Below are 15,680 nucleotides of genomic sequence, written 5' to 3'. Positions count from 1 at the left end.
TGACTGACTAATTTGTGATATGGGAAAATTAACTTAATGTCTGTACACATCAACTTCTTCATCAAAAGCAATGAAGGTGTTTAAAATCGATTGTAATTTCGAAGATCTTGATCCACCTGAAAATTCTGATTTTATGACTATAATAAATTGTAACATCAATGCAGTTTTACAGAAGTATAAACAGCATGAAAATGTTGTAAGAGCTGGGAAATCATCTAAACCGCATCCTAGATCCCTGTACTCCACTGGGGTTTTTACAGATACCTCAGGCCATTGCTTATTCCCTGGACGGGGGTTTGTCAGCAGGAGAGGTAGCAATAGTTCCTGGTGGGCTTCCCTGGTGGCGCAGTGGTTGAGAGTCTGCCCGCCAACGCAGGGGACACGGGTTCGTGCCCCGGTCTGGGAGGATCCCGCGTGCCGCGGAGCAACTGGGCCCGTGCACCACAACTACTGAGCCTGCGCATCTGGAGCCTGTGCTCCGCAACAAGAGAGGCCGCGATAGTGAGAGGCCCGCGCACCGCCAATGAAGAGTGGCCCCCGCTCGCTGCAACTAGAGAAAGCCCTCGCACAGAAATGAAGACCCAACATAGCCATAAATAAATAAATTAATTAAAAAAAAAAAAAGTTCCTGGTGTGCTGGCCCAGAGTGTCAGGAAGCAGAAAATATATAATAGCTCCTCTTTCTCTATGTGGTTATTCAACTAAGTGTGTGTTTACAAATAATTCAGCTAAATAATTTATTCTACTCTCTTTAAGCCTTTCGGCTGAGAAGTGATCTTTACTTACTGGTCCCCATACTAGTGAAAGGAATAAGGAAATGATGTTGTTTTCACTATAAATTAGAAAAGTTAGATATTTTAGAAGCAAAAAAAATTTTGTCTTTTTTTTTTTAAATAACATTCCACTTAGATCTTCTAAGCAGTGTCAATTCAGTGGCTTATCTGAGCAACACGAGAGCTGATTATTCAAAGATTTGAATTCAGTGTATCAGAGAAATCCTAAGTTAACCTAAGAAAAGCTTGTTTCCTTCAGCCAGGACAGTAGCTACAATGACGGCCCCTCAAACACATGTATTCTCATTCTTTTCTTTCTTTTTTTTGGCCGTGTTGGGTCTTCGTTGTTGTGCGTGGGCTTTCTCTGGTTGCAGCGAGCGGGGGCTACTCTTCCTTGTGGTGCGCAGGCTTCTCATTGCGGTGGCTTCTCTTTGTTTCGGAGCACAGGCTCTAGGCGCACGGGCTTCAGTAGTTGTGGCATGCAGCCTCAGTAGTTGTGGCACATGGGCTTAGTTGCTCCGCGGCATGTGGGATCTTCCCGGACCAGGGCTCGAACCTATGTCCCCTGCATTGGCAGGCGGATTCTTAACCACTGCACCATCAGGGAAGCCCTCATTCATTTTTGCAGTAGAAAGTATTATGAGATTTAGGACTAGTTATATTCTGGTCAGCATCTTGCCAACACTTAAATGTTGCCACTTGAAAACCAATTTGTCAACCTGATGCTTACCCCATACTGAAAATGTTTTCTTCGTGATCAGATTTAAAACTTCTATAACCAATATAGTACATACTGCTCCCAATATAGCTTATGTACTGGATATTTTATACAGACCTTCTAGAAATATACTTTAACGCAAAGAAATCTCACGACATTAGAGGAGGTGAAAAGAGGAGACCAATCTCAGACATTAGAGGAGATGAAAAGAGGAGACCAATCTCAGACATTAGAGGAGATGAAAAGAGGAGACCATATGGCTACAGGCAATGCTTTGTGGTAATCTCTTCTAAACTCTTCACAGGTCCTCAAGCACGTAACTCTGTGAACCCATGGGTTACAAAGAGAAAATGCTAGAGGCAAAGCTGCCTGATGTCCATGCTTAAAAGACAGGAATCATGTCCAATCCTGGGCCGTCGGAAACCCTCCAAACCATCCAATCTGTAGAAGTAAAAATACTGAAAATGTGGTAGACAAAATAACATTTTTTTCTCAGGTATGTCCTAAAAGAATATTAAAGGAATATCAAAAATAACTTGACTGTCAAAATAAAATCCCATATCTCTGGTTCTTTTCTTGGTCTAAGATTAGGGGGTAGAGAGTGAGCCCGTGACATGGAGCAAAGGGAAGAATTAGCAAGAGCTGGTGTTGGGTGTAATTTAGAAAGTGAGGGGAATTTATTTTATTCCTTCAGCCACACAGCATTGGTTTCAAGCAAAAGGCCACCTGTAATCTGTTGAGGAGTGGTCCATTTCCTTCTTTCACATAACCCTCAAATCTTAGAACTGCCGCAATCCCCACCCTACTCCTCAGCCCAACTGTTCCCATTTTTCTTACTCAACAGTTAAAGGTAGTGGCAGACATGGAAACACAAAGCCAGGAGAGGAGTTCTCATGGATAAATGCCCCAGCATCCTGTTTTTCAGAAGATGACTCTGAAAACACCCCACACGCTTCTGGAACCATCCAAGCGGAATCCCCACTTGTCTACAGCCTTGACCTCCATAAGGAATCCTGATTTTGGCTTTTCCTCCCTCCCTGCCTGCCTCATCACCTCCCCTCCTCCTGGGACCAGTTCCCAAAGAAACACCTTCTGCTCAAGCCCTGGCCTCAGGCTCTGCTTTGGAGAAAACCAAAGCAATATGCAGATCTCTTATTCATCATTTAGGAACGAAATAGTTACCTTTGTTTTTCAAAATCTTTTTCCTTTCCAAGCAAAGAAAGTTCTGTAAACATAGCAGCCATTCAGCAATCCATTTTCATTCATTTATTTGGTATGGTGAATTGCCATTTGTTGTATGAAGTAGCCCTTCTTTGTTGCTTTGTTGTTGTTGATGTTTTGTTTTATTCCCATAGATGGGCATCTCAAGAGAATTAAAACCCCTTACCTGGGGGCTTCCCTGGCGGTCTAGTGGTTAAGACTCCAGTGCAGGGGGTGTGGGTTTAATCCCCGGTCAGAGAACTAAGATCCTACATGTTGTGCAGTGTGGTCAAAAAATTAAAAATTAAAAAAAAAAAAAAACTTTACCTGGAATTTAAACTTAGTTATGCAAGTAGGAGCTTTGCAAAGTCTTTTAGTAAAACTCTGGAACAGCCATCAACAAGTAATATTTGCTCAGTTGTAACTATTATGGCAGACCCATAAGAAACAGAAAAGAAACTCTTAGGACGCGAATTTCAAGGGAAGGGGTTCTCATGTTGCAAATTATGTCTCAATTAAGGGACTATTTCTTTCCTCTGTGTGGATTTAGGATGACTAGCATCATCCAAGAAGCAATGCAGAAGGCTGTAATTAAGAAAAGAGATTTTTGGAGCCTTAAGAATCACAATTTGGGAGACATAGATTCAGGTAAAACCAAAAAAGTATTCTGGGGAAGAGAAAGAGTCAGGGCCTTATAAAGACAAAAAGCCACAAGATTGTTAAAGTTGCCTGGTGAGAACTGTGATCGACTCCAGCTTGAGCCAGGAAATATTTGTCTTTAAGGATCATGAGTTGTTTTAGGGTAGGGATCTGATAAGAAGACAGACTGTCATGGGTTATTTTAGGGTAACAGTAGGATAAGTATCTTGAGTTTCTGGCAGATGTTCTGGATGCCTTCTTTGGACAATAAGTGGTCAAAAGGTCAGATTCCATCCAGGCTAATGTGCACAGGTGACACTTCTTACTGGCCTCCTGGCTCCATTTTGGAGAGCTCTCTTAACAATACCAACACCATTTTTATTTTCCTTCTTTTGATTGAGATCTTCCATTAGAAAACACTGATGGTTAATCATTTGGTTATTTGGCATCAGTATCAACTCCCTTGCTTCCGGGAAGGCTCGTTCTCAGAAAGCATGCCCCACTGAGGGGTAAAGAGGTGGCTGTGTGAGAGGTATGCCCTTTGAGAGTTTTTGGCCCCATAAAAGCAGCTCGAAGCCATCCAAGAAGTGAGTCTTCAAAATAGGCATGTATCTTCATCGGGAGGGGTCTTATAGGAGTGTTTAATCATCTCAAGACCTCAAGCTACCATTATTCCTGTGGAAGGTATCATAGCACCACAGCAAAAGATACAAAGCATAAACTGTTTAAAACAGCAAAGAGAGAACAAATCAGAACCATGATTAGAATCACTAGTTGTAATCCAGATCGCAATAAGGCACTGAGTCCAGAGTGGAGCCAGCTGATTTCTAGATGTCAAGTTCAAAATATGTTTTGCAATGTCTCTGATGTTGTCATCAGGTGTTCAGGTAAACTTTCTGAGTGGCTCAGATACAAAAGGTACAAAGATTGTCTATACAGACATGATGTTATGGTGATTTCTCTGAGGTTTATATCAAGTTGTCCAATTTTAGTTCCCATGACTTTGGAAAAAGGGCAGTTTTAGTTCTCAATGATTCCAAGTTTTTAAAAATGGGAGAAGAACTGAAAATGTTAGTTTGGAGAATTATAGCCAGATATTGGAGGAAACCAGAAGAATTCAGGATCTAGTCCAGTTTACAGATAAATAACAAAACCTCACAGACAACTGAGTACTGGAACCTAATATCTACAAAGGTATATTACTGAAACATAATTTTTCTCTCTCAAAACACCCTCATTTCTACCAAAGATAGTCAAATTAAGACTAACTTGTTTGCAAAATGTCTGGTTTCAAAAAACTTGATCTGGGGCTTCCCTGGTGGCGCAGTGGTTGAGAGTCCGCCTGCCGATGCAGGGGACCCGGGTTCGTGTCCCGGTCCGGGAAGATCCCACATGCCGCAGAGCAGCTGGGCCCGTGAGCCATGGCCGCTGAGCCTACGCGTCCGGAGCCTGTGCTCCACAACGGGAGAGGCCACAACAGTGAGAGACCCGTGTATCGCAAAAACAAACAAACAAACAAACAAACTTGATCTGATTATTTATATACATGTAACAACAATAACGATTGACCATACAGACCCCTTTGAGGGTCCCTGGCTGTGTCTGAAAATCAAACTGCCATATTAACAGGAGAAAAGTATACGAATGTTGTTGAACTTGTACATGTACACGGGAGCCTTCATAAGGGAATGAAGCCCTGAAAGGACCAGAGCAGGAAGCTTTTATATTTTTTAGACCAAGAAACAATAAGTTTGTGAAGAATTGACAAGACAAAGGGGTTTGAGGTAGTAAATAGTGAAGAAGTAACTTGGGATATAAGGGCGATTGGAATAGGTTTTGGTTGCAAATTTCACCGGTGACTTCTCTGGGCTGATAAGAGTAAAAGGAGGATTTATTTCCTGCCTTTAGGCAGAAAGTGGGGAACTTTTCCTGCATTTACTGCTTCTTAATTGCCTTCACCTCCATATAACTTCTATGCCAAAGAAGCATATTTGGGGTGATATATTCTGGCATTTCCTTCATTACTGGTCGCTTTGGTTGTCCTTTGTATCTATTATCTAACTTGGTATTACACACACACACACACACACACACACACAAAACAATCTCATTCACTTAACAATTCTTTTGAAAATCCCATATTTTCTTCAGGAGAGAGGTTATATCAAATTAAAGGACCTCCAGGAAAGAATAGGTATTTGAATTTTTCTTTATTCAGACAAAAATGTACACATTGTAAGACAATATCGATACAAAAAGAGCACCAAGTCAAAAATGAAAGTCACCAGGTTCCACTTCCCAGAAATGACTAATCATTAACTAGAGTCAAATACTCCCCGAATTTTCCCATGTCTAAAAAAACAATCATTTTAAATATTATAAACTTAGTCAAATCTTTCTTTACCTATGTTGAAAAATGTAAGTATGTGTATATTACACAAGTTTTCAACCCCAGCAAAGACCCTCTCACCTCCTAAGAGCCATAAGCAAACCAGTGTCTGTTGATTAACAGGTTGATTTCACTTTCCTGAAAAAAAAACATCCCCTAAAGATATTCATCCCCAAAGAAGCCCTTTCCAACATGGCTGCTTCTTCTCTCCACCATCCCCCAGGCCTTGTACCATGGGGAGCGACAGAAACTCTACTCCCTTTTTTTAAATTTAATTTTTATTTTATATTGGGATATAGTTGATTTACAATGTTGTGTTAGTTTCAGGTGTACAGCAAAGTGATTCAGTTATACAGATACATATATCCACTCTTTTTTAGTTTCTTTTCCCATATAGGTCATTACAGAGTATTAAATAGAGTTCCCTGTGCTATGCAGCAGGTCCGTGTTGGTTATCTATTTTAAATATAGAAGTGTGCATACGTCCATCCCAGTCTCCCAATGTATCCCCCTCAGCCTTTCCCCTTTGGTAACCACAGGTTTGTTTTCTATGTCTGTGAATCTGTTTCGGTTTCATAAATAAGTTCATTTGTATCATTTTTTCTAGATTCTACATTTAAGTGATATCATAGGATATTTGTCTTCCTCTGTGTGACTTATTTTGCTTAGTATGACACTCCCTAGGTCCATCTATGTTGCTGCAAATGGCAGAAGTTCGTTCTTTTCTATGGCTGTCTACTCACTTCTTATTCTTGTTTTCAGACTATTCTTTCTTTCTTTCTTTCTCTCTAAAAACTGCATCATTCCTCACTGTTGCTGTGAAAGACAGAATCCTGCACTGTCCTCTCATGTGTCCAAGTGATTCTACCTACCTGCTTCTTGGCTTTCTCTTCAGAGGCTCTCCTTTGTTTATTCTTGGAACTTTCAATACACGTCTACACAGTCCTATGAGCAGCCTGGACTTTCAGTTCCCTGTCCTCCTCTGAGGATCTTGAACTTCACTTTTTCTCAGCCAGTCACTTCCGCCGTCACCACCTGCATCTGCACCACCAACGCTGTAGCCATTAAACACACGTGGCTATTGACACTTGCAATGTGCTTGGTCCAGATAGAGATGTGAGTGTAAAATATACACCAGATTTTGAAGACCAAGTGCTAAAAGAAGAAGGGGGAAATGTCTCCTTAATAATTCTTATGTTGGTTACAAGTCCAAATAATATTTTTTAATTATTTTCTTACAAAAGAGCCATGATTAAAATTAATTTCACCTGTTTCTCCTTTTTTATATCTACAGGAAAGTTTGAAATTACAAATGTGTCTTGTCCTAGTGCCATGCTACTGGGTTCACTTTAGAGTCATAACCATGAACCTCAGGTGGGCTCTTCACATTATTTTCATCTTCTCCTCTCTCCCCTACCCCTAGAACACAAAGGATAAAGCAGAAGGAGCAGGTCCAGTATGGAGTCAGAGTTGTTCTTCCCTGTTACACACTGACTTCCCCATTTGTCACTTTCATCACACTGTCTCCCCAGACTGAGGACCCTTGATTTCTCCTGCCAGGTTTTACTTCTTTTATTCCCCTAGCACATTTCCTTCTCTAACGCGTTAGGTAACTTACTCACTGATTAGGTTTACTTGCTGCTAAACTAGCAACTCCACAAGATTAGTCATCTCTGTTTTGCTCATGGATGCATCCTACAGAGCTGGGAGCAGCACCTGGGCCACATCAGGTGTCCTGTCTTTGTTGAATGAAGACAACTATCCCTGGGAATTTAATGCAAAACCCAAGCACAGTGTAAAAATACTTCTCATTGTTCTTGACGGACTGAATGCATTACAGAGATTTTGGCCTTTTGCTGTGATATAGATGTCATGAGGTATGTCTCTCCATCTTCTACATCTTTCCTGGCATTCATCTGGATTGTCACATTTGTTTTGCTATAGAGCTGCAGAAGAGTTTCATATAGTGTATGAAACTGTTCCCTTTCGAAATTCACTGTTCCCTTTCGAAAACTAGGCTTTATCATCAGGCTTAGTTGCCAGGGAACCTCACAACTTTTTTACAAATCCTCAGTTAAAATCCATCTGATTTCTCTTCAGTGTGTGTACAGGTTTTTTAGGACTGCTGGAACAATTTACCACAGATGTGGTGGCTTAAAACAACAGAAACTTATTCTCTCACAGTTCTCCCAAAATTCTAAGTCAAGGTGCTGCCAGGGCCAGGCTCCCACCAAGGCTCCAGAGAGGAATTCTTCCTGCCTCTTCCAGCTTCTGGGGGCTCCCGGAGACCCTTGGCTGATGGCAGCATCATTCCAATCGCTGCCTCTGTCTTCACACAGTCTCCTCCCTGTGTGTCCCTGGGTGCAAAACCCAGATTATTTCATCTTGAGAGTCTTAACAGATCACATCTATCCATACAAAGATTCTATCTCCAAATAAGTTCACACTGAGGTTCCGGGTAGACATGAATTTTTTTTAACCCCTCTGTAGTGTGTGAAATTCACATGAGAAAAAATTAAATCGTTTCTATTATATCATTCCCGATGATCTACACCTCATGAATGTTCAGTTTTTAAAATTTGCCATCTTTGAGTTCTTTTGTTTTGCTTTCTTTTTGGAAGGTGCACTAAGCACACAGCTTATAACCCTTCTTTAGCATAGTTCCCAAAGGTATGAAAATTATGGGAAATCAATATTTTTGTTCTAAGTCGTTGGAAGGTAGGTAAATTTCTCCCAAGTGTTCTACTGTGCAAAGAGATAAGAGATCAGAGTTGAGAAAAGAGACAGGAACATAAAATTGCCAGTACAATGTTTAGATAATTTGACGCTATCCGGGTAACCTTGACCCCAGTGACACATGATTTTGCAACCTCCTGGACCTGCAGGTTAAGCATTAGTGGAGTCCTTCCCTACCTTGACCAATTTCAGGAACAGTTGCAATGCTGGGAAGAAAGCCCCAGAGGTGCTTATACAGAGGCTGTTTCCCTGGTGGCATCGCAGCAGCTGAGTGACAAACAAACCTCCCACAGACTGGACCAATGGCAGGTATGGCAGAGCTGAAGTGAGAAACTCACCAGCAGTCCCCGCAGCCTTTCATTTTCAGAAGGTTGAACACACCAGCCAGGGATGGGCTTTCTGAACATGTAAATAATTAGGTTATGTCCGAGGTGCATTTAATATATGATTGTTAATGATGGTGTTACAGATCTGTAACATTTTCCTGTGTGTATTACTCCTATGTGCATTACAAAACAGTTGCTTCCTATATTTAAAAATCGAAAGATGGGCATTTCATTTAATCAGTGCACAAAAATGCAAATCAGAAGAATTCTGTTTGGATGACAAGTTCAACATCTTATTAAATATCAAAAAATAGAATAAAGAAACAGAGAGTCTGTGACTCGATTTTGTGTTGAACCAAGAAGTTTTCCTTCTAGTATATCTGCTAGAAAAGAATAAACTAAATATAGCAGAGGAAACTGAGTTATTTAAAAGGAACACCCAAAAGTTAGCATGTCTATATGTTGCCTTACCACTCGTTTTATAACCACCCAAGTAACTGACAGCCAAAATATCATGAACCCTATCTGCTTTCTACAGCTAAGTATTTTGGTGCTTTAAATTGATTGATCTGAGTACAAAACATCACAAGTTTGTGTTCTCAAATTAACAATGTTTTTCTTCTAAAATATATTTTTGAGTTATTAATTTTAGTAGATAATTATTGAAAATGAGACAGTAGTAAATACAGTAAATTTATTTCCATTAGTTCTTCCAGAAAAGGTGCCATTTTAAACAAGTTTTTAAAAATAGCAACTATGGAAATAGGTTTTAATGTACAGAATTATAAAGCAATTCTTTAAGTTTTTAAAAATAGGGGAGATCAGAAGTGAAAGTTCTACTTTAGATAAGAATGCCAACAAAATATAGAAAGAAAGATACAAAGAGAATATCATCATTTTGTAAACACCATAGCAATAATTAATTAAGATGAGACTCACTGATTTATACTAAAATCACTGGGTGAAAAGTTGGGGACGAGATAGGCTAATCTCCCACAGATTACTTATTAATTACAAAGGGAAAAGGTACGTTTACAAAGGAGAAATCTGACTGACACACCTTAACCGAGAGATCAAGCTTACTGTCACCAATAGGAGGAGAGACTGAGGTCATGTGCTTTTGGATGTGATGCTTTGTGAAGGACACTCATTCCCGTGTGGTTCCAATGACCCTAAATACTAGACCTGAGCCTAATGATGAAGAAGAAACTGTACAGCCTCAAACTGAGAGGCATTCTGCAAAATATCTGACATAGATTCTTCAAAATTAGCAGTGTAATGAGAAGACAGAGAAAAAAACCCAAAATCAAAAAATAAATTAAGGGGTAGGGAACTGTTCCAGATTAAAAGTGAATAAACAGAAATGACAAGGAAATAAGATCCGTAATCCTTGATGGGATGTTGAATTGGGAAATAAAACATTATAAACTTTGATTGGGGAAGAATTTAGAAATGTTCAGTATGAGATGTATACTAAATAAGAATGCTGTATCAAAGTTAAGTTTCCTGAATGTGATTTTTATATCTTTTTTACATAGGAGGATGTCCCTTTTCTTAAGCAAGGAAAGGAAGTTTCACTTTATGAGGAAGATAAAGCAAATGTGGGAAAATGTTTAAAATTAATGAATTACAGTAAAGAGTACATAGGTATTCACTGCACAGTTTTTGCAACTTGGCCGTAAGTTTGCATTTTTCAAAATAAAAGTTTGGAAAACTTACAGTCGTTTTCTTATATCATGATGGCATGTGTATAATGAAAGCAGTGCAAGGCTAGGGCAAACTTTTTATTCATTCAACATATTTCTCGACTGCTTCCTACCTACCAGATGGGTAGATCCACAGCAAATACAACGAAACAGCCAAAGAGCCCGGACCTCGTGGAATTTACATTCTTCCTCTTCAGGTCTGAGCTTTCCCCACTGTTGAATGAGTGAGGGTGGCAGTGGCATAGAGGGTTGGCTTTGGTGGCAACATAAGGTCCCTTTCTGCACAAAATGCTATCGTTGTAGGTCTGTGAATTCTTTTGCTTTGAATAGATATGATAGAGTGGCTAATTTCTTCCATTTAGTATTTTATAGAAAATATTGTAATGAATACAAAAGCACTAACCCACAATGCTTACATACAGGGCATAAAGAAAATAGTAGTTCTGGCTTTTGTCTTAATACAAACCCAAAGCAAGGCAGCATTAAAGTATTTATTAAGAACATGTTAAGCTGTGAGTTTGCTTTGTTTTTCCCTTCCAAGATTATTAAGAAAAATATCTACTTCCAATAAAAGAAAAGGTATTCTTTACACTGTCTTCCTTTGCAGACCCCGTAGTCTTATCAAATCTGTCTAAATCTAAAAAAGAAATTGCATCACTATTAATGGTTATGCGTTGCCCCAAAGAGATAGTAAAATACAAGTTTTGATTCAAAGCTAAATTTAAAAGTAGTAGCTAAAGATAACTTTTTTGTACGTTTAGATGTATGCCTATTCAATTGGATCAAAAATTTTTTAAAAAACACATAAGATTTTTTGAAAAACACCATTAAAATGTGTCTGTATAACTGGTGGTGGGCCAGAACATACTTCTCTAGACACTGCATAAAATTCTTAATGTTGCTTATGCTCTGGATTCAAATGCAATGTCAGAGAAAATGGTTTCTTTTTCCCCTATCCACTCTCTTCATTTCATCTTTTGCAGTCTTCCGTGGTAATGAGTGGTTTTCTGCTGCTGATGCTACTTGTGCAAGGGTAGTAGATAACACTAATTCAGAACCCTCTAGATTCTCCCTGGATTTGGCTTTGTCATTGAATTCCCCATTCTTTTGTTTGTGAGCATGGTGATGGGAGAAAGCTGAGGATGGATCTTTGGCCAAAGGCATCTGCTCTGCAAATCAAGGGCATGAGCAGGGAAAGCATGAGGAAGGAAAGCGGGAGGGTCTGTGTTTTTATTGAGCTACTTAGAGAGTTAATAACAGAGAAGCAAGCAGAGGTCGTTGAGGGAGAAAGATGCTGGGCTTTGATTTCAGACAGGGGCGATGAAGGCAAACGCTGGGGTAGGGGGCGGCATTTCCTCGCCAGGCAAAGAAGGAGTCCAAATTTACTACAAGTCGCCATAGTAGAGGGAGGTGATGGTGAAATACTTTTTAAACGAGCGGAGAGGAAGAAAAGGCAACAGTGTTCATCCTAAAGTAGAAGAGTCATCGATGAGGCGGTATCAGAGCCCTGCAAGCGAGAGCAACGAAAATTATCTATTTTATTTTTATTTTTACTTTTCAAAACCATTCTATTAAAGTATAGTTGGTTTACAGTGTTGTGGGAAATCATCATTTTTAAATGTCACAGAAGAGAGGAACACGTGAGCAAATAAAAATAAGAGGCTTTTTTAAATTGTATTCTTTATCAAGTAAAGGGTAGGCACGACGGGGAGATCTTGCTGGCCTTTCCTTTCTATGTTACACTCTCTTTTTTTCCCTTTGCCCTGAGGCCCTAGGTGGAAGCAACTAAAGGTTGTGAGCAAGAAAGAAGAGGAAGTGAAACTGAAAGGAACGTCAAGAAAATTTCTGGTTATGCCTGAGCCTTGGTTAAATCACCGTTCAGGTAAAATATGGCTCTGTAGGCCTTCTTTCTCTCTCTTGAGTTTCCTTCCAGCGCTTTCCCCACAGGGCACCCATGTCCCCCTGCCCAGGTGCATTATTGGTCCCTGCAGGCAGTCTGTTCCCAAACTGAAATCATCCAAAAACTCTGCCCCTAGAAGTCCAAACAGTGAGTAACTGACAGGACACTGACATGTAACCTCCAGGAAGGCTGTGGAAAGATGCTAAGAAGAAGAAAGGAAGGGTGGCTGGCAACGGAAGTAAGGGTGATCTGGTAAGTCAGGAGTACCTGAAGCTGTGATTAACCCCAAGGAGAGCTCTGGAAGGGAGAGACGCATACGTCGTCGTCGTAAGATTGACCCTCTTCCTGAAATCTTTAATTAGATGCTTGGGGAAGTCTCCCTAGGACTTTCATTTACATCTCTTGAAATTTCTTAGTTTGTTTCCATATAAGATTAGTTTCAACTTAGAGTCCTGAGTTTCCAAGAAAATACTTGTGACTCATATCTAACCATGTTAATGGTTAGAGGTTATATACTTGTAAAATATTACCGTGGCGCTTCTAAAAGGCTCTGAGATACACGCAATTCCTCAATTCTGTCAGGAGATGGTGCCATTTATACGCAACAATGCATATTCTCCAGTTTATTATTTAATATAATAAGTTCTAATAATTTCTCAAAAGTGTTCATATGAACCAATAATTAGCCTTTGTGCTTTACTGAATTTGAATGCTTTCAGCAATCATTTCTTCTCGAGGAAATATTCTCTGGTGCTTTATTTTATCATTTTCATTTGATAACGAGTTCTGTTGAAAACAGTTTCATCTGTGATTTAGAAAGAAACTTCAACAAGGAAAAGACATCTTTGTCCCCACAGATTTCACTCCAGCTGCATTTGGATTCAAAGTGAGGTAAAGAGAGGTAGAATTAAAAACTAAGGAGACGATCTCCGGCGAGTCTCCTGAGATTCAGTTAGCCTCGTCAATTAGAGGTGATTCTAAAACCACAAGTATTCATAGAGGTTGTCCCTCTAATTCTGAGAAAACGGTTGCCTTAATTATGTTTTTTGGTTTCACTCTACAATAGCTTATCCCAAGTCCATAAATGCCCATAGCAGGTTCTGCCAGCGTTTTTGGTTTGCAGATTATGTGCTTTATGGGGCAAAACATAGCAACACAAACATTGAAACTGCCCCACGTTTCATAGCCTCGACTGCTGTATTTTATACAAAGGCCACAAAATGAGTGTGGTTATTGATGAAAATTGGTTAGACCTCAAGGACTCCTGCTTACTGAAATTGGGGATGGAGCAGATTGAGAAACCAAAAGCCCAGACTGAGAAAGATGTAAAATCCTCAGAAGAGTTACAATTTTCAACTCTAAAAGCGAGAAATTAGCAAAGGAAAAGGGGGTTACATTTTTCATGGGGGAAATTTGACTTCCAATATTCCTTGGATATAAGTCATACAGCTTCTGTTACTTAGGAAAAAGTCATTTATATGAGGAAGTCGAATATATGTAGTTTCAAAATATTCCTATATGCTAGAACCTGTTTTTTGTTTTATTTTGTTTGGTTTGGTTTGGTCTGATTCCTATTTATCATGTGCCTACAATTTTTATTTCAAAATACAGCAAGACTTGTTCGATGTTCCTCAAAATGCTTCTGTAAAGATCACTATTCAATGCAAGGGCCACTTGTAATAATTACATAAGAAGTATTATTGGGAAAGTAAGAAGTTTCCTGCTTTGTAGGCTGGTAGGCTCTTTATTAAACCAATTCTAGTCTTCCTCACAGTAATACATCCCTTGTTTCTTCACCATTCATCTAAAACAATATTTTTGAAAACTGTTTTGAAACCCTAGCAAAAGATAGAGAACACTCCAGGAAAGCCAAAGCAGTTGTCAAAGGATAGATTTATATTAAACGAGCTGATTTTTGTGCGGTGTCTGTTTGTTTGTTTGTTTGTTTGCAGTACGCGGGCCTCCCACTGCTGTGGCCTCTCCCGTTGCGGAGCACAGGCTCCGGACACGCAGGTCCAGCGGCCATGGCTCACGGGCCCAGCCGCTCCACGGCATGTGGGATCCTCCCGGACCGGGGCACGAACCCGTGTTCCCTGCATCGGCAGGCGGACTCCCAACCACTGCGCCATCAGGAAAGCCCATGAAAATAATTTTGACTTTGTGAACCTCCCTAAAAGATAACGGGGACCCCTAGGGGTCTGCAACCACACTTTGAAAACTGCTGACCTAAAGGCAATGTAAGAGTTGGCCTCGATATTAATGGGGAAAGGACATTTCAGGAGGGAAAACCACATGCAGAGAAAGGTCCTAGGCCAACAGCATGCCTCGTGTGTGGGTAGAATAGCTTGGAGCTGGATGTGTCAACAGGCAGAGTAGGTGATGGCCAAGGATGGCCCGGGCGTGGGTCACTGGTGGACAGAAATCTCTCAGGACCACAGAGGGTTTTCCTTGGCATATTCTGGGAAGTCTCTGGGGAGTTGTGAGCAGGAGAGTGATTGACCTGCAAGTTGCACAAGTATTATGTTGGTTCTTGTGTGAAAAGCAAAGAGTATCTATTGAGATGGAGTAGCTAAAGTCAGAAGCAGAAGGACCAACCAGAAAGTGACTGGAAAAATCTAGGTGAGAGATGATGACAGCTTAGGCACAGGTGGTAGCAATGAGTGGGTGAGAGGTTGGAATCTAGGCATATTTGAAGGTAAAACAAATATTTATTGATGAATTGGCTGTGCAGTGTTACTGCATTAAAATGGGGAAATATCAAGAGTTTGGCTTGGAATATTCGAAATACCTATTGAACAACCAAGCAGAAATACCAAGAGGTAATTCAATGTACTAATGAAGTTCAAGGTGGAATCTGAGCTGGAGATGTTGAGGGTTCATAAGTTATTTTAAAATATTGTTTAGCTACTCTGGTCACACATAACAACTTGCAGAATGTATTAAGAAAGCAGAGTCTCTGCCCTAAAATATTAAGAATGTCAGGTAAATGACTATCATTTATTAAACACCCAGTATATGCAGGGTCTGTGCCAGTTCTTTCCATACGTTATTTAATTGCTTCTTGCCAGTCTAAAAGCCCAGCCACAGACGGATCGCCAAGACTCGGGAAAACCGTGTGCTTTCTCCAGGACCATGTAAGTCACACGGGACAGGACCAAGACTTGAAGTAAAATTAGGCACACACACCAATGTTTGTAAATAATATACTCAGCAGAGATTTACATTTAATGTCTTTTTCCAGTTTCTCAGGAAGAAAGCATAGAAAAAGTATTGGGTCAGGGGAAAACTTCTTT

The sequence above is a fragment of the Mesoplodon bidens genome (genome assembly GCF_964165515.1).
Source record: "Mesoplodon bidens genome assembly, chromosome: 1".
NCBI classification, from domain to species: Eukaryota; Metazoa; Chordata; class Mammalia; order Artiodactyla; family Ziphiidae; genus Mesoplodon; species Mesoplodon bidens.
The sequence above is the reverse complement of the archived record's forward strand: the minus strand, read 5'-3'. Positions refer to the sequence as shown.